Source organism: Canis lupus, chromosome 20 (assembly GCF_003254725.2).
Source record: "Canis lupus dingo isolate Sandy chromosome 20, ASM325472v2, whole genome shotgun sequence".
In the NCBI taxonomy this organism is placed as follows: domain Eukaryota; kingdom Metazoa; phylum Chordata; class Mammalia; order Carnivora; family Canidae; genus Canis; species Canis lupus.
Window position 1 is genome coordinate 5478047 of NC_064262.1, and position 13855 is coordinate 5491901.

The 13855-nt window shown below is 41.6% G+C and overlaps 1 protein-coding gene across 4 annotated transcripts in view; it reads left to right on the top strand.

Annotated features, from left to right (window-relative positions):
* The first annotated feature begins 574 nt into the window (after positions 1 to 574).
* TMCC1 (transmembrane and coiled-coil domain family 1) overlaps positions 575 to 13855 on the top strand; it is a 241320-nt gene continuing 228039 nt past the window's right edge. For all 4 annotated transcript variants that reach the window (XM_035702800.2, XM_049098550.1, XM_025449249.3 and 1 more), the window contains exon 1: positions 575 to 773. The gene's annotated coding sequence lies outside the window, so the exon portion shown is untranslated. The remainder of the gene's footprint in view (positions 774 to 13855) is intronic.

Sequence of the window (13855 nt, forward strand, 5' to 3'; positions counted from 1 at the left end):
CTAGAGACACCCCATGATGTACTCCCAGCAGACGGAAGGGGCCTACCACACGGAAGCAGCCTCAAGAAACAAGTGAGGAACGAATAACTGAATTGGAAAAGTGGAGCAGTAAGAAGACAGGCTGATGGCTGCCAGGGGTAACAGCGCACGGTAAAGAGTGACCGTCCCCGTCCTTTACGCAGCAGCGGACGCAAACCTGCTAGGTCAGAGAAGGCAGGCGGGTCTTTCGATCAAGGTAGGGAGGACAGGGGTGATCCCGAGAAGCTGGCACAAGCGCGCTCAAGCCCGCGGCGCTCCTGACGGCCGGTGCTCCGGAAAAGAGGCCAGACTGCAGGCCGCGGCTCCCGGCTCCCGGCTCCCGGCTCCCGGCGCCCGGCGCCCCGCCAGGCGGAGCCCACCGCGGGCAGCAAGGCGACCGCGCGGGGGGGCGGGGCCACGCCTTCCGGGCCACGCCTTCCGGGGCCGGCCCCGCCCCCGGAGCGTGCGCGCGCCCGCCGCCGCCTCGCGCGTGCGCCGCCGGCTGGGGGCGGAGGTTGTGGGCGGCGGCGGCGGGCGCGCGCGCTCTCGCCCCCTCGCGCCGGTTCGCGCTCCCGCGCCGGGCTGAGGCGGCGGCGGCGGCGGCGGCGGCGGCGGCGGCGGCGCGGGGGGAGGGCCGGGAGGGGGGGTGGTTGGGGGGGATGGACCGGGCGCGGCGGCCGCAGCGGCAGGAGCCGGCGCTTGAGCTCGAGCCACGGCGCTGGCGGAGACGCCGGCTGCTCCTCCCCTCCCCGCCGGTGAGTGCGTGCCCCCGCCCCGGATGCCGGCTCCGCCGCGGCCCCTCTCGGCCCCTGCGCCCCGGGTGGGGAGATCGGGAGGGGAGCGTGGCCCGGCGGCGCCGCGGACGCGGGCCCGGCCGTCCGCTCGCGGCCTGGCGCGGCTCGGACCGTCGGTCGCCCCCGTTCGGGGCTGCGGCTCCGGCCTAGGACTGGTCCCCCAGCATCCCGCCGGGCCTTTGCCCGTCCCGGCCCGCTGTGCTGTCACTGGGCCCCGGGGCTGCGCCCCTCCCCGGCACCGCCGCCTCCGGGGCCGAGGGGAGGGAGGGCGTGTGCGGACTGCGGCCGCGGCGGGGGCTGTTCGGGAGCCGACCGCGCGGGGGGCCGGGGTCCTGCGAGCCCTCGCTCGCCTTGGCGTCCCCCGCGCTGGGCCCCCGGCGCTCGGCCGTGGCCACCTGAAACCAGTTTTGCACCTTTTGTTTTGATTTCGAACTTGTCGTGTGAGGGGAGGAAGGAGCCCGCTGGGCCGGGGACGGGGGAGGATGGGTGCTGCAGGGTGGGCTGCGTCTCCCACCGCCTTCCATTAATCTCCTCCTTTTAGGAAGGGAAGACGAGGCTCGGCGAGTTGCACCTTCTCTAAAGGACCAGACATCCGTTTATAGCTTTGCAAACCCCCGCTTTTTTTTTTTTTTTTTCCTTCCTTCCTTCTCCATCCTGAGCAAAGGTGTGTGTAAGTGTGGGTTTGGCTCATCCCTTGACAACGTTGATGGTGAATCTGCAGCAGAGTTTCTTGAAGCAGCCCACTTGAGCTGTTGGCCGATTTCCCCTTTTTCTTGGGTGACACCCTCCGTGTGTATCTTGGTAGATTCTAGTCAAAGCTTTTACCGGCTGCCTTTGCATCCTCACTGTCACAGAGGAAGAGAAGATGAAAACACACACTAATCCAAAATGGTTGCTCCAAGTCTTTAAATACACAGAAGCATCTGTAGAAAAGGTCTGAATTCCTAAATTAGTCCATTCTTAAAAAAAAAAAAAAAAAAAAAAATTCAGGGGTTAAAAAGTAGGTAGCTGCTTTAGGATAAAACTTTGCTATGTTTATGTCTTCTGACCCAGTATGTTAAATTTTGGGAGTGATCTGTTCAACCACATCCTTGTCTTTGAAGTACCTGTGTATAGAAATTGTTCCAAAGCCTGGAGGAAGGAACCTTATGAAGATGTTCATGTGTTAATGACAGGATACTTCCAGGGACTAGATTTTTTTTCTTTTTCTTTTCCTTTTTCTTCTCCATTTGTAGATTAGAACAGTGAGACTGGAATTGTGAGTAGGTGGTAGTTTTACTAGTGTCCTGTAACAAACCATGCTTCTAGGTGGGACTTTTAACTATATCTTATCCTCTACCAACAGAGTTGGCTTGTATTTTTTTTTTTTTTTTTTTTTTTGAAATCACACACCCACTCTCTGGCTAGTAAAAAAAGATTAAAAAGCTGCTTCTGGTCTGTGGGCGGTAACCTTTTAATTTCTAAAGAGTTTTCAGTTGCTTACAGAATAGTTTGCTAATCAGTATAAGGGAAAATTTAGATATTAAAATTTCATTAGATCTGTTATGATTATGAACATTAAGATTTGTCATGATGTGGATGCTGTGTACCATGTATAGGAAATGAGATTTCTCAGGGTATTTGCATCTTAAGATAAACAAAAGTGCAGTCAGCTGGCAGACAGAATGTTCTTAAGCCTTCCAGTGGTTGAAAACACCTTTTATGAGCACAAAAACACTTTTACGGTTTGATGAAGAAACCTGGACTAGTTGGTGACCACCATTTCTTTAAGCTGTTTGCTCCTTCTCCCTACTAGAATATTTCCCCTTTTTCTGCAAGAGTTGTTATGCCTGTAGTATATGTACAAAACCTATAATGGCTGAAAACTTAAGTTTAAATTCCTCAGAACGATATTTATTTTTATTTATTTATTTGTTTATTTTTAAGATTTTATTTATTCATTCGTGAGAGACACACAGAGAGAGGCAGAGACACAGACGGAGAAGCAGGCTGCATGCAAGGAGCCCAGTGTGGGACTCAATCCTGGGACCCTGGGAGCACGACCTGAGCCAAAGGCAGATGCTCAACTGCTTAGCCACCCAGGCATCCCTCAGAATGATATTTATTGATCACTCATTTATTTATTCATCAAATATTTATTTTAAAAAATATTTTATTTATTCATTCATGAGAGACACACAGGCAGAGATGTAGAAGGAGAAGCAGGCTTCCTGTGGGGAGCCTGATGTGGGACTCGATCCTAGGATCCTGGACCATGACCTGAGCCAAAGACAGACCTCAACCAACTGAGCCACCCTAGCACCCCTCAAATATTTATTGAGTCCTTATTTTGTTCCAGGAGTTTTTCTCAGTACTGGACTATGGTGGGGGACAAAATAGATAAGGTCCTTGTATTGAGCTTTTTTTCTCTGTGAGAATAAGGATAGCAGTTAAACATATAAGATAATTTCAGGTAATGCTGTAAGTCAGCAGTTAGCAAACTTTTTCTGTAAAAAATCAGAAAGTAAATATTTTAGGCTTTATGGGCCATACAGTTTCTGTTGCAGCTGCTCTGTTTTAGTGTAAGGTAGCCACAGGCAGTACATAAACAAGTGTTTCTATGTTCTAGTTAAACTTTTGCATTTCCTATCATTTTCCCACGTCACAAAATATTGTTTTTCTTAATTCTTTTTTTGGCTATACTAAAACATGGGAGAAGCTGGATTTGGCCTGTAGGCTGTAATCTAGCCCTTTAGAGAAAAAGTTTGATGGGATGCTTGGGTGGGTCAGTGGTTGAGCCTTTGGCTCAGGGCACAATCCCCGGGCCCTGAGATCAAATCCCGCATCGGGCTCCCTGCAGGGAGCCTGCTTCTCCCTCTGCCAATGTCTCTATGTCTCTCATGAATCAATCAATAAAATCTTTTTTTTTTTTTTAAAGATTTTATTGATTGATTCACGAGAGACACAGATTGAGAGAGAGAGAGAGAGAGCGCACGCCTGACGTGGCACTCGATCCCAGGTCTCCAGGATCAGGCCCTAGGCTGAAAGCGGTGCTAAACCGCTGAGCCACCTGGGCTGCCCCAGATAAATAAAATCTTAAAAAAAGTTTGCTGATTCCTGATATCTGCTATGAAGAAAATAAGACAAGATGATGTGATAAGTGAGTGGTGGGGATGGTAGAGAGGCCTCACTAGGGAGAAGATATTTGAGTTGTGTCCTAAAAGATGGAAAAACTTTGCTGGCAAATGAAACAGCAGGTACAAAAATCTGCAGGTGGAAATGGGCTACTCCTATGTTCCCCAGCATTGAACTTCACGTACCATGTCATTCTTGGCTTTGTGTCTCTTTTCATTTTGTTCTTAACTAGGTTGCCTTCTTCCTGTCAGGTTTTAAAAGTCTACCCAGGGCAGCCCCGGTGACGCAGCGGTTTGGTGCCGCCTGCAGCCCAGGGTGTGATCCTGGAGACCCGGGATCGAGTCCCACGTCGGGCTCCCTGCGTGGAGCCTGCTTCTCCCTCTGCCTGTGTCTCTGCCTCTCTGTGTGTGTGTGTGTCTCTCATGAATAAATAAATGAAATCTTAAAAAAAAAAAAAAAGTCTACCCATAATTCATCTAAGACTTGGAAGGGATCTTAGCTTTCTACCCAATTGCTCTCTTCTAAAATGTTCTCAGTGATTTTTCAGCTTCTGTTTGAAAGCTTTGATGACAGTAAATTCATTACTTTGAGGTGGCCTATACCAATTTTAGATAGCTCTAATTGTTAGAGTATTCTTCTTCAAATTCTAATAGGATTCACACTTTCTCCCTTTTCCCCCTGATGCTGCTTTACAGTGACCATGGAGTAAACTGCAGTGGGGTTGCACCTCATTTCCAGGATTCAGTTCTAAAGTCAGCACTTGAAACAAAAATCCCATAAAATGAAAACTATTCTTGAAAAATCCCTTAAATTGCGGGGCACCTGGGTGGCTTGGCCGGTTAAGCATCTGACTTTTCAACTCAGCTCAGGTCTTGATCTCAAGGTGAGTTTAAGCCTGGCTGGTGTTGGCTGGTGTTGTTTGTTTGTTTTTAAAAGATTTATTTACTTATTCATGAGAGAGAGAGAGAGAGAGAAAGAGAGAAAAGCAGGCTCCCTGCAGGAGCCCAATGTGGGATTCGATCCTGAATCCCTGGATCATTCCCTGAGCCGAAGGCAGACGCTCAACCGCTGAGCCACCCAGGTGTCCTGGCTGGCAGTGGTGTTGTTGTTTTAAAAAAAAGAAAGAAAGAAATCCCTTAAAATGCTTAAAAAGTATTGTGTGCATACTTTTTTTGTATATATAATTCTTATGTACTTTGCAAACTGAGAGCCACTGAGCATTACTGAAGGGAGGAGCAAGAGGAAATAAATTATTACGTAGATCTGTAGGCCTTAAACAATTTTGCTTTTTAAGTCAGCTGTCAAATCCTTATCAGGGGTGGTGGATGCTGAAGAATTTTAATGTGTTCCTGCTTCTTTGCAGGGCTTATTATTATTTTTAAAGATTTGAGAGAGCATGCAGGTGTAAGGGGGTGAGGGGGAGGGAGGAGGAGAGAATCTCAGGCAGACTCCTTGCTAATCTAGGAACCCGAGGAGCCCAATGCAGGGCTCTGTTCCATGACCCTGAAGATCAAGACACGAGCCAAATTCAAGAGTCATTTGCTTAACTGAGTTAGCCACCCAGGGTACCCCCTTGCAGGACTTGTTTTATTGCATTTTTACTTTAAGTCTCTTAGATTAATAAATGTTTATAAATGTATTGTGAATATTAAATGAGATAATATACATGGTAAGTGGTTAGTAAATGTTTGCAAGATTTAGATTTAAATTTTTGCTTTAGTGGGCTCATATGCACACTGTCCTTTGAAAAGTTGCAGAGAACAACTTGGCCACCTGCTTCCTGTCTTTCCAAATTGGCATTTCCTGTTGTGGTTTTACCAAACAGCTGTCACTCTCTATGTCCTTGAGTGTTGGTCACATTTTACCAGAGGTCAGTAAGTTAAATGACTGTATGATGTAACTCTGTTCTGCCCCATGACTCTTTAAAGTATTTGAACACTGCTCTTGTCTCCCATTTAAGTCTTCTCTTTTCAGGGCTAAATTTCATTTCTTTTAGTCTTGTTTCTTCATTTCTCTTATTTCTTTTAGTCTTGTTTTTTTCACCCTCTGGTTGTTCTTATGAGTGTACCAATTTATTCTTTTTTACTTTGGTACCATCAAGTAAATTTTAAGATACAAGCTCAACTTTTATTCCTTTAATGACGTCTACCCTCATAACTCTAGACCTTCTCTATATTCCTAATATTCTTTTATCTACATTTCTAAATTTAAGGTTTCCTTATATTTTATATTTGTTTCATGAGCATTTTTCTTACCTCACAGTGAGGCAGTAAGTTTCTTTAGGGCTCAAACCATATTTCAGGTATCTTTTGTGCCCTGATGCATTGAGTAAAATTTCAGGCATGCAATAAGTAGATCATAAGTAGTTTACAACTAAAAAAAAAATAAACTTTTAAAATAAACTTTTTTTTTTAACAGTGTTATATTTACTGCATTATTGTGAAGATAGTACAGAGTTCCCATCTGTCCTACACTCAGTTTCCCTTATTATTAACATCTTAAATTGGTATGGTACATTTGTCACAGGTAATAAACCAATATTGATACATTTTTACTAAGCCCATACTCAGAGTTCCACAGTGTTTCCCTTAATGTCCCCCTCCCTTTCTTTTTTTGAGAGAGAGCTAGCAAGCAAGAGGGGATTAAGGTGGGGAAGGACAGGGGGAGAGGTGGAGAGAGAATCCTAAGCAGGCTCCACCCCTAGTGCAGGGCCTGACACGGAGCTCAGTTTCACAACCCTGAGATCATGACTTGAACCGAAATCAAGAGTCAGATGCTTAAACACCCACATACCTCCCCCTAATGTTGCTTTTTGTGTTCCAGAATCCCATTCAGGATGCCACATTACATGTCATAGTTATGTCTTCTCAGGTCCTCCTGGTTCTGACAATTTCTCAGACTTTCCTTGTTGTTAATGACCTTAACAGTTTCAAAGATAATTGATTACGTATTTTTGTAGAAGGTTCATCAGTTGGCATTTGTGTGATGCTTTCCTGATGGTTAGACTGATGTAATGTGATTTTGGAAAGAACACAGGTAAGGTGTCATTCTTACCACAAATCAAGAGTACATACTAGTAATATCATTTGCTGATGTTAATGTTAACCTTGGTCACCCAACTTGAGGTAGTGTTTTTCTCAACTCTTAAGTTACCCTTTTGTCCCTTCCTTTCTGTGCCATACTCTGGAAGAAAGTTATTCTGTATAGCCTATACTTAATGAGTGAGGAGTTATGCTCCACCTCAAGGGTGGAGAATCTACATAAATTTTGTTGCTCAAGTTATTTGAAGTTTGGCCATTGGGAATTCTTTCACTTGGCTTCTGTATCCCTTCCCTTTGACAAACTCCCATGGTTATGTGTGAATGAGCACTTTGTTTTTGGCAACATAAAATGCTCCAGGCTCATCTTTTATATAATGATGTTCTAGTCCTATAGTCAGCCATCTACCTTTCTTTTCTTTTCTTTTCTTTTTTCTTTTCTTTTCTTTCTTTTTTTTCTTTTCTTTCTTTTCTTTTCTGTGTCTTTTTCAATTGGAGTTCGATTTGCCAACATATAGCATAACACCCAGTGCTCATCCCATCAAGTGCCCCCCTCAGTGCCCATCACCCAGTTACCCCAACCCCCGCCCACCTCCCTTTCCACTACCCCTTGTTCATTTCCCAGAGTCAGGAGTCTCTCATGTTCTGTCACCCTCACTGATATTTCCTACTCATTTTCTCTCCTTTCCCCTTTAATCCCTTTCACTATTTTTTATATTCCCCAAATGAATGAGACCATATAATGTTTGTCCTTCTCTGATTGACTTACTTCACTCAGCATAATACCCTCCAGTTCCATCCACGTCGAAGCAAATGGTGGGTATTTGTCGTTTCTAACGTGTCAGCCATTTTTCTAAGAAGCCCTAGTTCCTTTTATGGGAAGTGGTATCAGAAACTAAGATTTTGGGTGCTAGATGAGCTAGTTGCTACTTGAGTATTGTTGCTTCTAGGCCATCTGAGTGACAGAATAAGGAGATATATGTGTATAAAATAAGCTGTATAGATACACATCTGTAAATCTTTCTATATGTAACCATTTGTCTCTATATTAAGCTAAACATTGTTAATCTGTGTACCTATGGGAAACAACTTTATCGTCCAGAGCACAGTGCTTATTGATAGTACCTTTTGCCTTTAATCTTGACTCCACTTACTTCTAGCAGTACTTGGTCAGCACCTTATTCCTTCACCTGCTTTGTGAGGTTGTTTCATATTTGTAATACATTTAGACTATTTTGTCACATTCTGCATTTTATGCAGAGATCCCTTTATCTCTTAAAAGATTATTTAAAAATTTGAATACATTAAGGCTTATTCTGTTTTTTAAAAGTTTTGACAAACTTTTAGTATCTTATATTCACCATTACAGTGTCCTGTAGTTTCACTGCTCTAAAAAATTTGTCCCTCACCTATTTAACTCCCCTGATACCAGCTCCTGGCAACTATTGATCTGTTTATTGTTCCTATAGTTTTTGCCTTTTCCAGAATGTTAATATTTTAAATTTTAAGGAGTATTTCTTTATTTTTATTAAAAGATTTTATTATTTCTTCATGAGAGAGAGAGAGGCAGAGATACAGGCAGGGGGAGAAGCAGGCTGCACGCAGGAAGCCCGATGAGGGACTCCCTGGGACTCCAGGACCACACCCTGGGCCAAAGGCTGGTGCTAAACCACTGAGCCACCCAGGGATCCCCTTAAGAAATATTTTTGAATGATTTTTGTGAACACAGCCTTCTGTTACGTAGTGGGAGATAGAAGTATTAGACAACCAACATTTGGAAACATTTTTTTCTTTTGTATTCAGATAAAATTCATTTAAAATGTATGGACGCTTTTAGGTACATTCACAGTGTTGTGCAACCATCACTACTAATTCCAGAACAGTTTCATCAACCCAAAAAGAAACTTCTTATTCCTTAAGCAGTTCCTCTTTCCACCCTCTGGCAATCACAAGAATTTTTGTCCCTTTGGGTTTGCTGATTTTGTATATTTCATTTAAGTGGAATTATATAACATCTGGTCTTTTGTTTAAGAATGTGTGTGTGTTTTTTTTAAAGATTTTATTTATTTATTCATGAGAGACACAGAGAGAGGGGCAGAGACACAGGCAGAGGGAGAAGCAGTCTCCATGCAGGGAGCCGGACTCGGGACTCCATCCTGGGTCTCCAGGATCACACCCTGGGCTGAAGGCGGTGCTAAACCGCTGAGCCACTGGCGCTGCCCTGTTTAAGAGTGTTTTTAAGATTCTTCCACATTGTAGCGTATTTCAGAATATAATTCTTTTTTGTGGATAAATAATCCATTGTGTGGACATACCACACTTTGTTCACTTATCAAATTGATGGACATTTGAGTTTTTTTTTTCATTTTTTGGCTATCATGAATAATTATATAATAATAATAATAATGGCTATGAACATCCGTGGAAAGTTATTTTGTTTGAACATGTTTTAGATTCTTTCGGGTAGATAACATTTCTTTTGATAAATTTTTCTTTTTTCATATTGAAAGGGAAGTTACATTACCCAGTGTATTTATTTGGTGTAAAGTGCTGAAAGAATGCTACTTTATCTTGGGATGGTATTCATCAGTGAATAGAGAAATCACAGAATTTTCCTGTTGTCTTTGTAAGAATTTTGGTCCAGATGGGGCAACAGTGGGTAGCCTTCACTAGAATTGTTAGAGGAACATCGTGAATTATGTTGTATACTGTTTAGTTTTCTTTCTGAGTAGCAAGTAGTCTCTCATTGTGAAGTTGGATCACAAGATCTGCTTGTGGTCTAAAGGAATCTCTGAGTGTATGAGTTATTTTAATATTATGTATTTAGAGGAATAGTAGGCAGGATTCCCATTCTGTAATCTATTTGGCATCACTGATATTATAGAGGTTTTATTCTTACTAACCACATTCCCTCTGAGGTTTGAACTATAGTAAAGTGGCATTAAACACTAATATATGTTTTCTTTTTCTTACTTTAGCACTCAAACCTGAAGCTGTGTTTTGCAGTTATTGCTTCAACATCTTTGCTTTGATAAATTCATTTTCCTGAGCAAGACTTGGCAAAAGTGTTCTTCTTTTGCCACTTTGAGGTAGCCTGACCAATTCATTGAAATGTAATATTGTTTGTCATACTTATTGAAAGCAAGGAACATTCTTGCTGGCTTTATAAGCTTACTTCTAAGTGACTTTGAGGTTCCCTGGAGACAACAGAATATAGATAAATTATATATTAACCATTAACATACTTTATCCTACAAATGTCTCTGGAGACAAGCCCTTTAAAAGTGTTTGTGTAATAGAACACTGGTCTGGGACCAAGAATATTTTAATTTTTACTTGTCTGAAAACTCACTCTCTATTACCAGACAAATAACTTGTACATTGGGACAATTTTTTGTAGAAAAGATAATATTGACTTTCTCTAAAGGATGTTGTGATAGGAAATGAGTTCTATTAATCAGGGTACTTTATTTTTTAAAGATAAGCATTTTGGAAGGTAGGTATATTATGAAAATTCTTGTTAGTGCTTTTCTCTCCCCCCCCCATAATTTAAGAATGTAGATGAATCTGTTATCTCTTTATAATAAAAGCCTTTGTCAAGTACTATATCTATTACTTGTTTCCAGTGCTCTTTATTTTCCTGTGTAGTTCCAGATTTCTACTGGTACATTTCCATCTGAATGAAGGATTTCTTCTTTTTTTTTTAAAAAAAGATTTTATTTATTTATTTATTTGAGAACAAGAGCATGAGAACACAAGCAGGGGGAACAGCAGAGAGGGAGGGAGAAGCAGAGGGAGCCCAATGTGGGGCTCGCGGGTGCCTGAGTGAAGGATTTCTTTAACATTTCTTGTATTGCAGCTTTGCTGGTGATTAATTTTTTCAGCTTTGGTATGTCTGAAGAAGTCTTCAGTTTGCCTTGATTTATAGAAGCTATTTTCACTAGATATAGAATTCTAGGTTGACAGTATTTTTAAGTATTTTAAAGATGTTGCCTCACTTTCTGGTCCACGTTGTTTCCAGTGGGAAGTCAGCTACCATTCTTTATACCTCTGTATATAATATGTGGTAGTTTTCTTTTGGCTGCCTTTTTATTTTTCATTCAAGTTTTAAAAATTCTGGTATAATGTAGCATAAAATATATCATCTTAACCATTTTAAGTGTACTGTTCAGTGGTATTAAGTACATTCATATCATTGTGCAGCCATCACAACCATATATTTCCAGAACTCATCTTACAGAAGTGAAACTGTACCTGTTAAAAAAAATAACTTGGGCAGCCTGGGTGGCTCAGTGGTTTAGTGCTGTCTTCAGCCCGGGGCCTGATCCTGGAGACCTAGGATTGAATCCCACGTCAGGCTCCCTGCATGGAGCCTACTTCTCCCTCTGCCTGTATCCCTGCCTCTCCCCACCCCCCCACCCCGTGTCTCTCATGAATAAATAAATAAAATCTTAAAAAAAAATAAACTAGTTATGAGAAAAAATAAATAAATAACTCCCCATTCCCTAAGCCCCTGTTATCACCATTTTATTTTCTGTCTGTGGCTTTGACTACTTTAGGTAGTACTTCATGTAAGTGGAATCATATGATATTTATCTTTTTTGTGACTGGGTTATTTCACTTAACATAATGTCATAAGGGTTTATGCATATTGTAATAGGTGTCAGAATTCTGTTCCTTTTTAAGCCCGAGTAATATTCCATTGTATGTATAGACCACATTTTACTCTCCATATTTCTGTCAGTGGACACTTGGGTTGTTTCCATGTTTTAGCTATTGTGACTAGAGCTGTTGTGAACATGAGTGTATAAATACCTCTTTGACATCCTGCTTTTAGTTCTTTTGGGTATGTTTCCAGAAATGGAATTGCTAGATCATATGATAATTATGTTTAAATTTTGAGGAACTGCCATACTGGTTTTCACAGTGGCTCTATTATTTTACATTCCCACTAACAGTGGATCAGGTGTCCAATTTCCCACATTATTGCCAACATTGTTATTTTCTGTTGTTTTTGTTTTTTTTAAATAGGAGCCTTCCTGATGAGTATGAGATGGTACCTCATTGTGGTTTTGATTTGCATTTTTTAAAAAGATTTTATTTATTTGAGAGAGAGCATGTGAACGAGCACGAGAGTAGGGCAGGGGTAAAAGAGAGAGGGAGAGGAAGAAGCAGACTGATCGGATAGCCCAAAGCAGGGCTTGATACCAGGACCCCTGGAATCCTGATCTGAGCCAAAGCCAGTTGCTTAACCGACTGAGCCACCCAGGCACCCCAGATCTGCATTTTCTTAATAATCAGTTATGTTGAATATCTTCACATACTAATTGACCATTCATATATCTTTGGATAAATATTCAGGTCCTTTGTCCATTTCTGAATTGGGTTCATTTTTTGTGGTTGCTGAGTTGTAAGCATTCTTTCTATATTCTGGATGTTAATTACTTATGAAATACATGATTTGCAAATATTTTCCTCCATTCTTTATTCCTCTGGCTACTTTTTAATTTTTTTTTAAGATTTATTTATTTTAGAGAGAGGGTGAGCAAGCACATGTGTGTGGGAGCAGGGGGAGGAGCAGAGGAAGAGGGAGAGAGAGAATCCTCAGACTGCTTAGCACGGAGCCTGAGACAGGGTTCAATCTCCTCTGGCTGCTTTTAAGATTTTTTTTTTTCCTTAACTCTGGTTTTGAGGAGATTGATTTCAATTATTTCTTGGTGGAGTTTTAGTTTTCTTCATGTTTCTTGAACTTGGTATTTGTTGAGCTTCTTGGATCTGTAGGTTTGTAATTCTCATCAAATTTAGAAAATTTTTGGATATTATTTTTTCAAATCTTTCCCCTGCCAAGATTCCACTTACATATATGTTATTAGGCTCCTTGAGCTTGTCCAATGGCTGATACTGTACCCCTTTTTCCCCCTCAGTTTTCTTGTATTCTGGGTTTCCTTTTGGATAGTTTCTATTACTATGTCTTTACATTCACAAATCTTTTCTTCTGCAGTGTCTTATCTGCTGTTGATCCCAGTCAATGTATTTCATTTCATCCTACTATATATTCTATAATTTGTAGTTTGATAGAAATGCAGTGACATGGCAAGTGTCAAGAAATACTATCTTAATTTGCTGCCAAAAGATTCTTAGTTCTGTAAGCTATCTACAGGGTATACAAAACCACCAAATGTATTAAATTAACTTTCTCTCTTGGTTTCCACATTGACTTTGTTTTTCTGCCAGACCTACATGTTATATTTCCTTTTGACATAGACATCTGATATGGACATCTGTTCTATAATATTTGTCTTTTTAAAAAATATTTTTATTTATTCACGAGAGACACACAGAGAGAGGTAGAGACATAGGCAGAGGGAGAAATGTAGGCAGAGGGAGAAGCAGGCTCCCTGTGGGGAACCCAATGTGGGACTCCATCCCAGGACCCTGGGATCATGCCCTGAGCCAAAGGCAGACACTCAACCTCTGAGCCACCCAGGTGTCCCTATAATATTTGTCTTAATAAGGCACCAGAGTGCTTGGTCTATTTGCCAGACTACCTAATATTTGTATTTTTGGTTGTATGATATGAGCATCATCTTGCTATAAAAAACATGAAATAAATTTTTATATTTTGTTTTACTATATTGCTTATTTATTACTAAAGAACTTACTTACAAAGTAGTAAATAACTTACAAAGAAGTTATTGTTTATGTGGGGAGATAGACTAGACCAGATAAATAAGTAAAAATGCTTTATTTTATAATGACAAGTTCTAATGAGAAAAGTAAAAGGAAAGAGGAAATAGGGCATATTGAAAGAAGGGATTGAGTGGTCACAGAGAAGGTGACATTTGAGTGAAGGCTTCAAAGGTGTGAGAGCAAGTCAGGCAGATAAATGAG